Consider the following 16726-nt stretch of genomic DNA (forward strand, 5'->3'; position numbering starts at 1 on the left):
ATTATCTCATCTTTTTTCTTCAAATTGAATTACTTTCTGCTCACTCTGAAACCAAAGGCCTCCACTGATTCTGCTGTCCCTGTCCTTTGAAATCAGCTCAGGCTCCCAACATGAAGGGCTCCCTGCCAAACCAACAGGAAAAAAATGTGCATGCCTGGGATGGGCAAGACAAGGCTGAAGAAGAAAAGTTTAGATAATTCTTAGAAACTATATTAATTTTCCTTATCTCAGCATTATAGCCACCCACCATGAAAACTCACAGTGATTAAATGATTTCATGGGGAGAAGTTTTATTCTTGTTCCATGCAACAGAGACAGAAAGTAGAACTGTTCCCTTACAGCCAACACCCTCACTCTCCCAGCTTCCTACTTCCAAATTTATTTTCTCTTTTGCTATAACTACAGGTTAACAAAACTTTCCAAACATATTATTTTATTAGTTCATATTTTCTTGTTCTAAAATGATTTGAACATTCATCTTCAACATGGAACCCTTTGTGAAAAAAATGCTTTCTTTTCATAAAACTGTTAGTCAGAACTGAAAATGTGTCACAGGAGCCACTTTTGTACCTAAAGCATGCACATAGTTTAATCAAGATATGGTTTAGAGTATATTTAGATTGTACTTGAAAGTTTGCCTGTACAGTGGACAGTAATGTAAAGAAAATCCCAGCTGTAAATGACACCAGTGTACCAGGAAAAGTACTAGAATGGACACAGTTATATTTGCAAATGTGTCTTTTGGTTACCCGGCTTACTCCTCCCAGTAGCTGAATTATGCCAGGAAAAGAGCCTGCTGTCAGAATTTGTGTGGTCCCTAAAAATGGAGCTGGCCCTCATGTCACCTACACCAATAAACCTAGTGAAAAGGAGACAAGCCTGCGGTATTAATACTTACACTTGAACCCTGAAAATAAAGGCAAGTATTCAAATGCCATACTGAAATCTGAAAGAACAACATTTTATATATTTAAGAACTCTCAGAATAGTTTAACTGATGCAAAGACTAAAATAGTAAATCCTTAACTTCTTACAAAACCAGAGAGATTATTAAATTAAAAAGAAAAAACAAAAGCAATGAAAAGCACTGACATTAAAATTCAAAACTTTTGGGGTTTTTCAAAATCTTTTTTCTTTAGAAATAGATTGTATGTAAAGTATTTTAAAAGCACAACTTCAACCAGCTTTACCCAGATTTCCACACATTTCTGTGGATTCATACTACAACATGACCTGCCCCATTGGACTCAACAGAACTTAAGTTTGAAATGACAGAGGGGTTAAAGAGAAGCATAAGAACTGAGAGGAAACAGATGTGCTATTAAAGGAATGCTGCTTTAGAAGACTTAGCTTTCTGGACTAAGCCAGAACAAAGAATACATTGAAGGAAAATAATTTGCTGAACTAACTTGATGCAAAGGCTAATTGAAAAGTTAACAGAAATACTAAATTATTTGAATACTGGTTTTTGTACACATAGACAAATGTGAATATAGAATTCAGTATCTATTACCCTCTTTGAATCCTGAGCTAAAAACAGTCACATTATAATTAAAAATGCTATTAATCAACCAATTCTCTGAGACACAAAGTTAACTGAACACAGCAAAATTATTCTGGCAATATTAACAGTACTGTCTATTCTTATTTTCAGCAACTTGTTGCTGGCCAATTTTTCCTTATCACTGGATTTTAACTGTCAGTATAGCTCAGTAAAAAGGAACAAACAATAAGTGGTATAACTATTTCACACTGACATTTGATAACTTCTCATTTGATATATGCTGAATGCTTATTTCAGCAACTTGTTTTATACTGCAACTCTATCTCAATCCTCCAACCAAGTGTAAGTTAGCTATTTAGACTTGTAGAAAGAGGACACAAATTTTGCAAAGTTGGATTATCAACAACAATTTGGTCCCAGTCTGTTGCACTAGATTATTTAACATTTTTTAAGAACAGTTCTAGTTGCACACATTATGTAATAAAGAATAAAACTTGGTCTGAGTAATTTATTATAAATATCCTTCTTTTAAATACTCATCATCTTCTGCCAGTCTCATCCAGCACATTATTGTTCCCACAACATTAAGGAACTGAACCTTTAGATATCTCTGTTAAATGATCTGCTCTCAAATACAGCAGAAATGTCCCAGTTTATATAGAACCTTTTCCCCACCAGAGTACTTGCACACGTCTCACAATGGCATTGAGTTACAATAAAAACTATTTCTTAAAAGATTTATGAGAAGGAAGGAAATCATGGTAGAGTAAGCTTTGTGATGATAAAAGTGATTGAGACAGAAGCAGGCTGTTTCCAGGGCTACCAATGAACCATATATTATGTTTTAGATGGTTTCCTAGGAAAATAATCCTAGGGATCACATCATCTAAGAATGCATAAGAGGCACACATTCTCCTAACTTTAAAATTTATTTCTTGATTTCAAATAAATCTGATAAAAGAGGAGATCTAAAGATGACACGTTCCATAGACTTTCCAAAACCAAGTAGTTGGGAAGAAAAATTGAATCAGTAAAATTCAGATTATAAAAAAAGCACAGATCAAGAATTCACACCTCCTTCAATCCCCAAGTCAACCAGAAAGACAGAGCCCCACTGAAGCTGGTATGTAACCTTCCACAATGTAAAATTTTAGCCCGAAGAACAATTTCTTTCCTTCCATTTTTTTTCATTCTGGCTTCACTTAAATGGAACAGATATACAATGCTGAGATCTAAACATCTGAACTCTTTACTGCCTCTCACTGAGATTTCCTCAGCAGACATTACAGCACAGCTGAGAACTCCTGGGGCTCCATAAGAAAAACAAAAGCTTGCTGTTTAACATTATCAATCAAACCCTGCTCCAAGAAGGGCAGGTGCAGAGTACCTGCCTCTTCAAAGACAGACTGAGATTCCTTATCTCTTCTAGGCAAGACACCAGAGAGGCTTATCTCATCAGAGCATGACCTTCTGTCTTGTCACAGAAGTTCCCAGCAATTTTAGAAAAGAACAGGAAAGGTTTTGGAAGAGATCTTAACCTGTGTCAAAAGCCCCACTGTAGTAAAGAGCATTTTCTTCAATGCAGGAAATTCAGGTGTCTGAAGTGCTTGAGACCAGCACTGTACTACTCACCCTCTTTTTCTACCAAGACAGCTGCAAACTACATCTGAACAAAACCAGCCATCCCAGTGCCCTTAGTAGATACTGACAGGTGACAGATACAGACAAGAAAGTCATGAAACTTCCTTGCATGAACACACTTTCATCTGTGTTGGAACACCTGAGTTAAACCATAAGGTTTCAGAAATTACTTCTCAGATTACCCGAATCTCAAATTATTTATTTTCTTCAGGGATGTCAGAGCTTTCTACAGGGGTGACTGGAGCAGTCTTCTGACATTGCTCCTCAGGGACAGCAGACTTTGAGCTTCCCACACACAGCTCAGTAACCTCAGGATACTCAGAATCACATTTACTGATAACTGATCATTAAAACAATTTAGTGCACATCTGTCCAAAGGATAACAGTAAGTGGAGAATTTGTGCATAGATAATCCTGTGTAATTTTTGCCTCAAATATACCAAGAACACTTAGTAATTGAAAAATTAAGCCGACATCTCCCTCAACCTGCTGACAGCACTCTACCCAACACATACAGGATACTGTTGGCTCTCTTTGCTGCAAAGATGAATTGCTGACCAAGTGACAGATTGTCATCCACCAGGGCCCTAAGGTCCTCATCTGCAAATTATAGACAATTTTCATTGTTAGGTCTTAAAAATGGCTAAAGGACTGTCAATAGGAAAAAGAAAAGTTAACACACTAGTGATACATGTACTATTGGTAATTTTTATCACAATGTAGAACCATTTCTGTGTAATTTGTTTTAAACATGGCCCATTTTATGAGGTCTGGTCCTAAAGATAGTGTGCTCAGTAACATAAACTGAATAAAAATCCATTGTTCAGAGGGTTCATATTGGTTGCAACCTATTATAATTTCACTATAATTTAGCAGTTGCTTGTGTCCTCAATGAAGCACCAATGCTGGCCACGGTTTCTTTATCCATTGTTAGGAACCCCTTTGCTTATTATTTAATAACTTGTTCCATTAATCATTATCAGCCTCAGCAGTGCTGAGTGCAGGGGAAAAAATCGCTGCCATGGTCCTGCTGGCCATGATCTGGCCATGACTACTGCTGATCCAAGCAAGGCTGCCACTGGCCTTCATTTTGGCCACCTGGGCTCACTCCTGGTTCATGTTCAGCTGCTGTTCACCAGCACCCCCAGGGCTTTTTACACTGGGCAGCTTTCCAGACACTCTGCCCCAGTCTGTAGCACTGCCTGGGGTTGATGTGACCCAAGTGCAAGGAGCCAACACTTGGCCTTGTTGGACCTCAGTCCATCAATCCAGCCTGTCCAGATCCCTGTGCAGAGCCTTCCTGCCCTCCAGCAGATCAATACTCCTGCCCAGCTTGGTATCACCTGCAAACTTTCTGAGGGTGCACTCCATCCCCTCTCATCCAGATCACAGATAAATATATTCAACAGGGCTGGCCCAATACTCAGCCCTGGACAATGCCACTTGAGACCAGCCACCAGACAGATACAATTATATTCATCACCACCCTTCAGAGATGTCCAGTGCTCAGTTAACTCACACATTTGTCTACATTCTGTATATTAGAGAGAAAGGATACAATTTGAGCACACAGCCTACCCACTGATTAATGAAAAAACACCAAAAGACACAGTGCTGAAAAATCCTTAAAAGCTGTATTACACATACCACAGTTTACTGATTAGCTTGGTAATGATTATAAACATTCTGAAAACCTCAAGAGAGTATCTTCTGTACTCCTCAAGACTTATGAATTACAGTCTATGCTTTTCCCAGAGTTCCTGGTTAATCTCTAAGCAATACAGAAAACACAATTCAAAGCAAGCACAATGTCAAAAACTTTCCCTAGTATATGCTGCTAGGTAACTCTGGATGTCTATAAACTAGATAAGACTAAAATGCACTTAAAAAACCATGAGCAATTTCCAAAATGTTATTAGGTGTTATAAAATAGACTCAAACTTTCTGGAACAGCTATTTTTTTTTTTGGAGTTCAACTTTCAGCTCTTCCAGAGAACATTTTTAAGTGATACATTTTCCTGACCCCTAGCAATAATCAGTCACTTTTTTAAGGAAGTGCTGCACCCCAAAGTGAACAGTCCAACATCACCATCAGTTCCTTGTTAATGCATGTTCAACTTCAAGCAAATATTACAGGACTGTAATCCTTTTTTTAGTTCCTAATTAATAGTTGGTGAAGTAACGTCATACTAACATTATTATATTTCAAGATGCATGAAAACATATCCAAAAATTTTCTCCTCCATTTAGCTGTTGATTGCACTTTGTGTGAATGTATCACAGCTACAGAATTATAATTCTAGTTTGTTCCCATATGCCAGATTGAACAAATGTTATGCAGAGAAAATAGATATATTTTATGGATGTATGCAACTATATTATTCACTGATTTATAAGACACTGGTGGCTAACAAGAAATGCTTACACAGGCAACCTTCCTAAAATTCTATGTTGTATGGTAATAGGACTGCAATTCTGCCTGAGATTAGAAGTAAATTAGTGTATCCAAAACCACACTCCAGGTATAAACATAACTTCATGTTCATACATATCATTTTGTCATGGACATAACTGAACAATATACACATTAGCAATGCAAGACTCCTCAAGAAAAACTGGCAGACTTGTCACAGCTCTGGATCCAGCAGTGTGTGGAAAACTCATAAAAATGTGTGACTGGAAGGCAACAAGTGCTGATGGTGAGACTGCACACACATCCGTTGGCTGGTTCCAGAAACAAAGGGAACAGCTGAACCTGAAGGCTAAACAACAGCAAATCTTTTGGATTCTTCTCATCCTAAGACTTTAACCAGGCTCAGGAAAATGTTCCAAATTCAGACTGCAACTCTGCCTCACTGTGTAAGATTCACTTGTTTTAACTAATTTTAAATGTTATAAATGTAGCCAAAGTATGAGGAAAATGGACAGGCCCGCTTGTTGCCATCAGATGAAGAATGACAAAGATGAAAAATACAGAGGTAAGACAAAGATTCAGGAACATGAAAGACAAGAGGTTTGATCATATATTCTTTACCTCCCAGTAATCTCCCTAATATATAGCAACAGACATGAATAGTTCTTTTGTGTATGCTTTTCTTTGGTTTATTTCCATGTTGTCCCAGCAGGCCAGTATTTATAGAATCAGTAACTTTCTGAAGCTTGTTTGATACAGTCATAACATTCACCTGGTAATCTTTTATATTTATTTAAAGACAGTATTTAGATAAATTACTTCTGTAACCACAAACTGGTTTAAAGAATATCACTTAGATTCCCTTTAAAAAATAAATCATTCCTTCAGGAGTGGACCACTTTCCCTTCACTAAAAATGCAAAAGCGTATCAGTTGCATACACTGTTACACCCTTTGATATTTAACATTGTTGTTCAATTCTTTTATTTGCCATCCAATAATGGTCAGTGGTGTATACTTTTCTGGTTTTCTTATTTTATTGAGATTACAGTAGAACTAGTCTAAATTCCTGTTTTACTAAGGAAATTCCATTGAGGTATATTTTGAAACCAAGCTGTACAGCGACTAAATTTAAATCCTCACCACATGTCAAGATTTAAGTAAGGATTCAGAAGTCCCACTTTTTCTTACATGGAACAAACTAGACTTCTTTCTACAATTTTTATTTATAGCTGCTCATGAAAAACCACGAAAAAAAAAGAAAGAAAAAGCATTTTAGAAGCCAAGGTAACTATGAGAGAGCAGGCATTCTATGACTTAAGCAATACTGCGCACCTTCCAACTAAAAGCTGGTACTAACGCATCTCACGCTTCCTCTGAACCGCACAAACAAGTGCAAGGTGCCAACAACACTAAGTCAGTCTGTGCTCCAGGTCCACAACTAAGAGAGTGGGAGGTAAAGAAAAGGAACAAATGTTTAAAATTATGAGAACTATTTGTTAATAATTTCCTTAATTTTTCCTTAAAATGGAAAAGAGGTTGAACCTTCCACCATTGCCTGTTTTCTACTGAAACTTTTATAAAAGAAGTGCTTAAGGCAGCCTTACTTTTGTCTCCCAGTTAAAATATTGTATCCTCTTGGCTTCCTTGTTTTACATACCAACAGTATTAAAGCATTTTAATTCACACCTCTGCCTTTTATGTCATATGAAGGCAGAAGTCATTCTTCTAATGATTTCAATACTACATTAATTCAATTTTTTAGTTATATTAATAAAGTAAAAGTAGAAGGTATCATCAAATAATGGTTCATAATTTGACAGAGTGCTCATGATGCCTTTTTAGGAATTTTAAAGCCACATAATCTCAAAGTGCATGCAATCTTTCTTTATATTTGGGGAATTCTGCTACCAAAGGCGCCTCGATAACCAGTTTTAAATATAAACATAATTACTCAATATTTTTAGACATTACATTGGCATGCAGACTTTGAGACACTTTTCAAGGATATTTCCAGAGGCTCCTGGGACACCAGTTACCAGGGCAACCTCTGAGGTCACACGAGCTACTGCAAATTACAGAAGTTTCAAGAGACTCCAATTTACGTTAAATTTTCATGTACCATGCATGACTGCAACCCACTGCACCACATCGAACCCATGCAGCTCCTGCCGCCCTACAAGACAGCCCAAGTCCAAAAGGGTGCTTCAGGGAGAATTCCTGTCACCAAAAGTGACAGAGGGGAACCATGAGGAGCAAAACAGTTAACTCTCAGCCTCAACACACCTGACCACTGCCTGAAGCCATTTCTTCTCACATCACCAGATTCCGCAGTGGTCTCACGTCACAGTAAGCCTCATGTTTGATCACATTCCTGACCCTCCCAAGCATGCTCACTCCTCTCCACTAACCTCTTCCCATCTTTTACATGGAGTTGAGTTCCCTCCCAACTCCAGCAATGCTCCTAACTTAGTTCATGCAAATCCTGATGCTCTCCTTTGTTTGCATGGCTTGCAGGACAGCCAAGAGACAGCACCTGTTGCAGCTCATTTGGAGCAACACCTGTGCTGGAAGGCCTGGCAAGGCAGACCTGGCACCTGCTCAGTTGAGTCAGTGCTAAAAGAACAGGTAGTGACTGCACTTCCCCCAAGTTATTGCCATGAAAAATGAACACTGCCTCTTTTTGCTTTTTTTTTTTTTCCCCAGCTAAGTAAGGAAATCTGTCTGGATCTCAGGATCATTAAAGGGAAAACACATTATACGGCAAACATATTGTCTGAGCACTTCAGAAGGAAGCACATACAAAAGATCTGTCTCCTGCTGGTGTTACAAAAAAATAGATAACTTTTATTGAAAATACTACAGACTTGGAGAAAACACAGTAAAACCTGGGTGTTTTCTCATTTATCAAAAATGTTTCCATTCACATAAAGTAAGTGATGCTGCCACAGAACTTTCTAATTTACTAATTTTACTATAGCCACTCTTACATTTGAAACTAATTTGCACTGTTCTCTGAAAGAATCACAGCTTTCTGTTTAGTCTAGTTTATAAACCTTTTGCTACAATTTTAAATCAGCAACATAGAAGAGTATCTGCTCTTTATTATGTCCTGGTTTTGGAGGACTAGACAAACCAGCTTCTACTATAAAAAAAAAAAAGCTCATTTGTAGAAGATTCCATCAGTCAGTAAAAAGTCAGTGGACTTCTTTTATCTATAGATTCTTTCAACAAAACACATTCAGATGATCAGGAAGAGTTTTGGCATCATCCTCCAAGCTCAGGATTCCAGACAGAATAAAGCACAGATCTGAACCACTTTCAAAATAGCTGACCCTATTCTTCTTCAGCACAGTGGTAACAGAGGAAAAACTGATCATCACACTCTCCAAAACTGATATTAAGGGAAAAAAAACCCAAAATAAACCACAAACTCCACAATATACTAATAATTAAAAACTGATATAAAAATTTTGAAGATTCTCAGAACTTTTCCATTCATTTCAAAAAAAAAAAGCAATATTCTTTTTAAAAGTCAAAAAAAGGACATATATATTTTATTTTTATTTATTTTTATTTATTTTATTTATACTTTGGCTTTCTTATACGTATTATTTTCAATATTATAATAATGTCTTATATACATCTTTTTTTCTAGAGTTAAAAACACTTCACAGTAAAGGTTCAAATTTCTGATAAACAACCTGTTTTTCTGGTGGAACCAAGCCATGACTCCCAAGCATTGCACATCAGGTGCTCTAATAAATGAATGAACAAGTGTAATGAAACAGCAATGACTCTGTCTGGGAGGAGAGAGAAATTTAGGGGATACTGGGTGTGTACACAAATTCATGTAAACACAAAAAGTCAAACAGGGTGGGGAAATTGCCATCTTTCAATCTCATACTGTTACTGCTTTGAAATGAAGCACAAGGCCCTGCATTCCACAAAATTTTGCTACCTGCATTACAGATCTTCTGTCTTATGTGCTTCAATTGAATCAGAATGTTTCTATACCATTTGTCATATGCACAAGTGCCCCAACTTCAGAGCAGCAGGCCTTCAAAAATTAATCAAATAACACATTTCAACCTGATTTTTCAGTGCTTTACAATTACCAAGAATTATCCAGATCCATAAATTATGGGGGAGTTCATTCAATAAATTATATAAATAAGCACTGGAAGAAACTGTTTACAAGAGTTTCTAGAAACAATATGTTTTCCTTCCAATGAAAAATGTTATTTGAATTACAAGGTTCACCCACAACATCTGAGGCACAAATGATGCATAAAATATTGCATGCACTATATGAGTGGGAAAGAGAAAACAATAGCTGGTATTCATTCTGAAAGCTCAGTGAAATCTACCAAAAAGGAATGGAAATGAAAACAGAATTAAAAATGTTTATTCAGATTGGTCTCAAACTATTACCCAAACATACTTTCTATGTCTTTATATCTGTACAGTATATTCTCTACATTTTATAACAATAACAATATGTAATATTGTTCTCAAGAATAGGAATCAGAAAACTTTTTCAGGCATTTCCTTACTCCTAAATACACAGTCAAGTGATCATACCTATAGATTGGAAGCAGAAGCTCCTTCGTTTTTGCATAAAGTGACAGTCTCAACATTCTCTAAAATTCCCGTTTTTCTAAATTCTAAAATTCAACATTCTTGAAAATCCCCCCACAAGAGTGCTAGCCCATTGCATTTCAATGCAAATATTTTAAGACATATTCAATTACTATCAACTGAGTAGCAAATTAGTCCCAAAGGAATATCCTGTACTTTCAGAGCAAACATTTTGAAGGGTATTAGCTACATATTCTGACTGGAAAGAGGGAAGAGCATTTTGATCCACATACTTCTGAATCACTACTGTTTTCTAATCTCCTCTGGAAATATCTGAATTTAGAAAGCCATAGGATATACACAAATACATACATAAGGGACTGACCTGGAACTTCTCTGATACAGGTAATTTTTGAATGCCTTATGTCTGCTCAGGTAACACGACTCCATAGGTTTAACCTGAAAGAACTCTGTGTGTAAAAGCAGGCAAAACTGAAAACTTAAGAGATTACTAAAAATAAGTTTAAAAGTAGGTTCAGACAAAGCAGACAGTGCCAATGAATAAAGACCACATCTTCTCTGCAACCCATCCTTGCAACTGATTCTAAACCCATAAAGTCAACAACCACAAATAAGCAGAAACTACAGTGGAGTAAGAAATATCTCCTTTTATAAGAATGACTAAGTGAAAAAAATTACCTCTTACAAGGCAAAAAATAATGCTTGCACTTATAATCAAATATACTACCGCATTTTTAATATGAATCATACAATGGTCTCTTCCCCACTTCTTACTACATGTATTATTTGACTTCAACTGAATTTCTTAAGTGCTAGCAATTTGCAAAATGAAACTGTGCCTGAGGTCTTCTAGGAGATACTGAAAAGCACAGCAAACAATGTTATAAAAAAATTCCAGACAAAGATACAAAAAAATTAAATAGAAATTAAAAAACAAGAGAAAAAAACATTTAATGCTATTTTAATAAGAATTTTCGGTTCCAAAATTGATGACCCTGTCTCTAATTTCCCCAAGAGAAAGTTTCTCAGGTCAGGTACTCTGTAACTATTCCCTGCAGAATAGCAACCAGATCTCCCCTTACTAACCTGCTTTTAAACCAAATGTTAAAATCAAGTATTCTGGTTTTGCAGGGCAGTGCAGCTAACCACTAGGAATTTGACTGAACAGCCTCAAAATTGCACTTGAACTAGCTTGTTCTGAACATTTTTAGAACATAACTGGTGATCCTATTGTTCACACTCTCCATGGTCTTCCTTATATAACTTTGTAGGAAATTTGTGCTGGTATGTTCAACTTTTAGTTCATGTGTGGGTTTTTTTCCCTTGCAGACGCTACAAAAATGTTCACAGCATGTATTCCAACAACAATAATCACAATAGAGAAAGTCAAAATTACTCATCATTTCCTAAAAATGGTACTGTGTTTTGTGAAATTCTACAATTCTGTATTTTTCAGTATTGTAAATCAATTACTCCTAGGCAGCTAGAAAGACAATAAAGAGTGAAACCAATTTTGTTTTAATGCAGTGATAACAAAGTTAGAAAGCAAATTCTTTAGTTAACAGCAAAAGTGTGGTTTTTTTATCTGATAATGCTACTTTAGATTGCCAGAAAGTTTAACACCCATTTTACAAAAACTAGCAAGTGTTTTTCATTTAGAATTATTTGCCAAGTCCTCAACCACAAGATCCTCTAACTACCACTCATAAGGCCACTGACTGTACCACAAACATTAATTAATCAACCACTGCAATAAAAAAAAAAAAAAAAAAAAAATCAACACACACACAGAGGGGGAAAAAGAAAACAACCCAACAAACAAAAAAAAAAAAATCCCTCTTGGAACATGTGTTTTAATTTTATGGGCTTTACAAAACATGTTTTCTAAAATTAGCTCGGTAAAGCACTAGGCCAAAAAGAGTTTAAGTACAGTTTATTCTCTTTCCTGTTGCAACTGTTTTAAGAATAATTAAATAGCTTCCCTGCCACCCTCTCAAGATGGGGAATTCAAATGACAGAGTAAGCTGGCATCAGGAGTTAGAGGGAATGTAGCAGATTGAAGGAATGCAAAAAGTATTCAACTAGGAAGCTTCTTCAGTCAGGCTACAGTTACAAACTACCCCACGTGAAAAAAATTATATAGCATGAGTAGTACCAGAATTACATCACAATCACATATCAATAGCAAAAAGCTCCCTAAAAAAGAAAGCCAATTCCTACAGAAGATTGCCAGGCAGGAAATTTATGACAGACTGACAACTGAAGCACAAGAGAAGTCACATAAGGTCTTGGCATTCTTCCAAAGAAAGGGGGTTTTTATCCTTATTGATACAATTGAGTTTCTTCCTTCACAGGTAAGTCTATATTTTAAACTAACTTTCTCTAAGAACATACAGAACATCAGTAAATACTTTAAATGCTCACCTAGCTGTCAGTTTTCTCCTCTTCTAGTCCCCCTGCTTAGAGCTTTTAAATGTATTAGCTTCTAAAGAAATATGAAAAAGGAAACTGATATCTTAACATTATTTTATTGCAGTGGTTTTCCTAAAAGTTGCTGCGGGAAAGAGAGAGAAAAAAGTGGGCAAACTTAAGATGCTCATGAAAACCCAACTGGCCAACCTATGGCTAACCTGTACAGCTGCCTCTTCAAGAACAGGGCTTAACATGAGAACTTTGACATTGTGTTTGTAAAGTTTTTGGTTTCCTGAAGACATCTATTGAACATTATAATTATTTTTGTAAAGCTTTGTTTCTTCAACTAACCGTAAACATCTTGTGCTCCTAAACAGAAAGATGCACAAGTGCTCAAGAATCTCAAGATCTGCACTGAACCAGATGTCTTGGACTCAGAATTTCAAACAAAAGCACATCCTGCACTCATCTTCAGCTTCTTTAGACAGCGAAACTGTAGCCGCTGATTTGGCAAACTCCACCAATGTCATTTTGGCCAGTGTCTCACCTTTAGACCCAAGTGATTACATTTCCAGTTTAATCTTCTCCAAAATGGAAAAGTGGCCTTCAAGAAATAAAAATCTCTGTTTTGACTGAAAAACTGTTTCATTAACACTGACTTCCAATAGCCAAGCTTCTTTTGCTGTAGGAAAAGGCTCAGACACTCTACTCAAGGAGATCTTACGTAGTCTACCACGACTGATAAACAGCCTACAGCTGGATTTAAGATCTTAAGGTCTTGGTACACACAGTTAATCCACTCTGAAACTTGAGTAGTTGCAGCAGATGGTAATCAGAAATCTCTCATCAGTCCCAGAATACCCTCATGGTATATCGTCCTATAAATAAAGCATACCCCTTTGCCCCAGGCTGTAGAACTGATTATGGAGCATCGGAAGTTTCTCTGGATTAGAGAATGCTCAGAAAGATACCGTGCTGCCAATGCTTACATCTCATATTTTTGGAGTGAAGTATTTTTATGACAAAATTAATGCAGTTCAGAAAAATGTCTGATTCATTTGCAGCTTATGCCATTGCAATTTTACACTAGAATTTCTCCATTTACAAATGCAGTTTTTAAAGCATCTTTTGTCTTACTACTACCATTATGGGCATATTTTGAGTTTTACAGAATTGCAGTCAGCTAGGAATAAAAGTAATGAAAACTGATGACCTGATTTGGTTTCAGAATAAATTAGCTCTGTGCTTTTAAAAGCTAATGCCACTTATTCAAAGCAGAAAATGGTACATCTGAGGTTTGATCACTGTTGATAGGTAATGAGATACATTAAAAACAAGACATCTTTAAGAACAATTCAGCATGAGTCCCTTAAAGAATCCAGACCTTAATCTCAGTCAGGGGAATAGGGAGTAGAGGGTGGGTATAAACTGACTCCAAACTTAACAACAGTCATTACACTGACTACAGCTTTTACATGTTTTCTATTAATTTCTATCTCCTCCCACACACATATAAATGTAAAGAAATGTTATACATATCCAGTGCTTCTAAAAAATAGAACCTGAACCAAAACTTTCATCACACCACTTTGAAATGCTCTTTCAACTTTACTTTCCAAAAATCAGAAAGTAATATTTATTTCTTCCCTTTAAAAATTATTAGCCAATGAGAACATCATTTCTGAAAATGTAGCGAAGTAGTTATTTTCGATTACTTCCTGAATGTGACAAAGTCAACAGTTGTTGTTACCTCTTCCGGCAACAAGTTGCATGTTCTGGGTTTTCCTTGACTGTATGGTCAAAATGAAACTTTATGTACTCTTACATGAGGTTATAAAAGTTTACCAATTAAGAACCACATCAGCATCAAGATTTCTTGTTGCCCAGGAACCTTATTACTTGAAATGTAAAAAAAAAAAAAATGCAGACTTATCTTTTGGTACATGTTTATATTTGCAAAACAAAAAATTCCTCAGACAATCCAGTCCAAAAATATTTGAATGTTGCAGCAGAATGTAATCCCTACCAGGACCATCATGTGAAATACTTCAGAATATCTCTGAAAGACTTAAGAACACTAATATGAAACCTTTAACTTCCACACATTTTATAGTAATTTTAATAACATCTGCATTAGCAATTAATTTATATCATGTTTCTCAGAGATCTCTTCTCCCAATACATATTTGTCTATGCAGAATGTCAACAGATTTAGCCATTATGAAAGTTCTGATTGCATCAGCAGCACAGCCAAGTACCCAAATAAATATAAGCAATTGAAGTAATAATGTTTATTAAGCAATCAGTACTTCACACACTTCACTTTCAGTATTACATCTCCTATTTATTCTGGCACAAGGGTTGCAGACACAAGCAATGCATGAAAACAACTACATGGTTTTTCTAATGACATAGATCATAATGATCTGATTAACAAAAAATTGTTCTGTATCAAAGGTTATACAAGTCTTTTGACTTGTCTTTGCCCCAAATATTGGGGCAATTCAGGCAACTTTCAACACCAAACATGGAATTGCTTTGGCTGGGTGGGGAAGGAATCACTTCCTGTGATCACTGACAATCAAACACCAAAAAAAAATCCTCCTGCTTCTCAATAAAGCAGTGAGGAATGTCAACTCTGCATTTATTAAGTATATGTCGCAGCATGATATAAATGGTTAGATGCACCCCAGTATACCATAATATATCAACAACAGTCACAAAATAACTTCCAAGTTGTGATTTCTAATGAAGCTATTTAAACACCTGTATTGATTTGATTGATTGATTTTACTATCACAGGCTTTAATAACAGTGGGCAACATTGATTTACATTCATTCATTATACCTGGAAACTTGAAAGTCAATATCTTACCTATTTTGCTGTCATCACACTATATATAACCTTGCCAAATTCAAGCTCTTATTACTATTACTTTGTGATCTATAACACTAGCATTCTCTACCCACAAAGTCCTCAGCAAAAGAGGACATTCTATATGAATAGCAGGAGTAGCTTTCAAAACACTGCCTTATCCATTATCTGACTTGAACTTTTGATTAAACCACATATACACTGAAATGAACTGTGATGTCAGTAGGGCCAACATAAGTATTTTTAAGCTTTACTAAATTATGAAATCTGTATAGTGTACTTATGTGTACATGTCACAAAAACAGGCTGTTTTTAATGTCAGTGTTGCACTTTACACCTATCATTATTTACAACTGGTAAAAGCTACTGCTTTGTAATTAACTAATTTCTGTTAGTTACATACCCACATTTCTAGCTGCTGTGCCATAAATTCTAAGCAAACACTAACAGCTACTGCAAGCATACTAACCACAGAATTACCCCAGGAAATTTATTCTGCTCTTAGGTGAGAGATTACAAATGTTTGCACACATTTTGCTAATTCCTGAAGGCCAACAGTAGGAAGAGACATAACCTCTACACTGACCTCAAAAGTTTGAACAGAAGTGGATGCAAAACTATGCCAGTTAAACAATTATTAGAGTATGCTGAGATAGTGCCCAGAGGCACAGGGGCACCTGAATATAGTTATTAGACACTGCCAGTTCAGAGTTTACAGAAGTAAGTCAAGAGGCCATAGGTTTTGCTCCACAATCTATAAACTGATAAACAACAAGACTGAATGTGTCATTAAAAGATCAAGAACTTTTTCATACACTCAGCTACCAGATCCTTCAGTATTAAATCATGCACAGGTATATTGCCTTTCACTGCTGACAGAGCATGCAGAATGAACAGGACAGAGAGAATAAGACAGCATTTACAATCAGCAAGGTAAGAGTCCTTGAGGGTATCCCACTGGGACAGAACCTAGGGAACTAGGATAAAACCAGGTAGAACCTAAGGAAAGCACAAATAAAAGGAAAATGATGCATAGAGAAGCGAGGGAAGCAACAAGGTATTGTATCACTATAGAAAGTAGCATAATGAGGGCAACGGGAGGAAAACAATCAGCACTGGTGAAGATACATACCTCTGTATGGTTTTTGTTTGTTTGATGTTAAGAAATTAAGACTGGATTTTGTACCACTTGATGAAGACTGGAAAGTTCTGCTTGACCTGCAAGATCATGGAAACTCAAGGAAAAGGCAAAGGCAGCCTGGAGAAGCCTCACAAGGAAA

At 36.3% G+C, this 16726-nt stretch overlaps 1 protein-coding gene across 2 annotated transcripts in view; it reads right to left on the reverse strand.

The window, feature by feature from the left end:
* PLCL2 (phospholipase C like 2) overlaps positions 1-16726 on the reverse strand; it is a 99307-nt gene that overhangs the window by 57247 nt on the left and 25334 nt on the right. The gene's annotated exons all lie outside the window — the stretch shown is intronic.

This window comes from Cyanistes caeruleus, chromosome 1 (genome assembly GCF_971803275.1).
Source record: "Cyanistes caeruleus chromosome 1, bCyaCae1.hap1.1, whole genome shotgun sequence".
NCBI classification, from domain to species: domain Eukaryota; kingdom Metazoa; phylum Chordata; class Aves; order Passeriformes; family Paridae; genus Cyanistes; species Cyanistes caeruleus.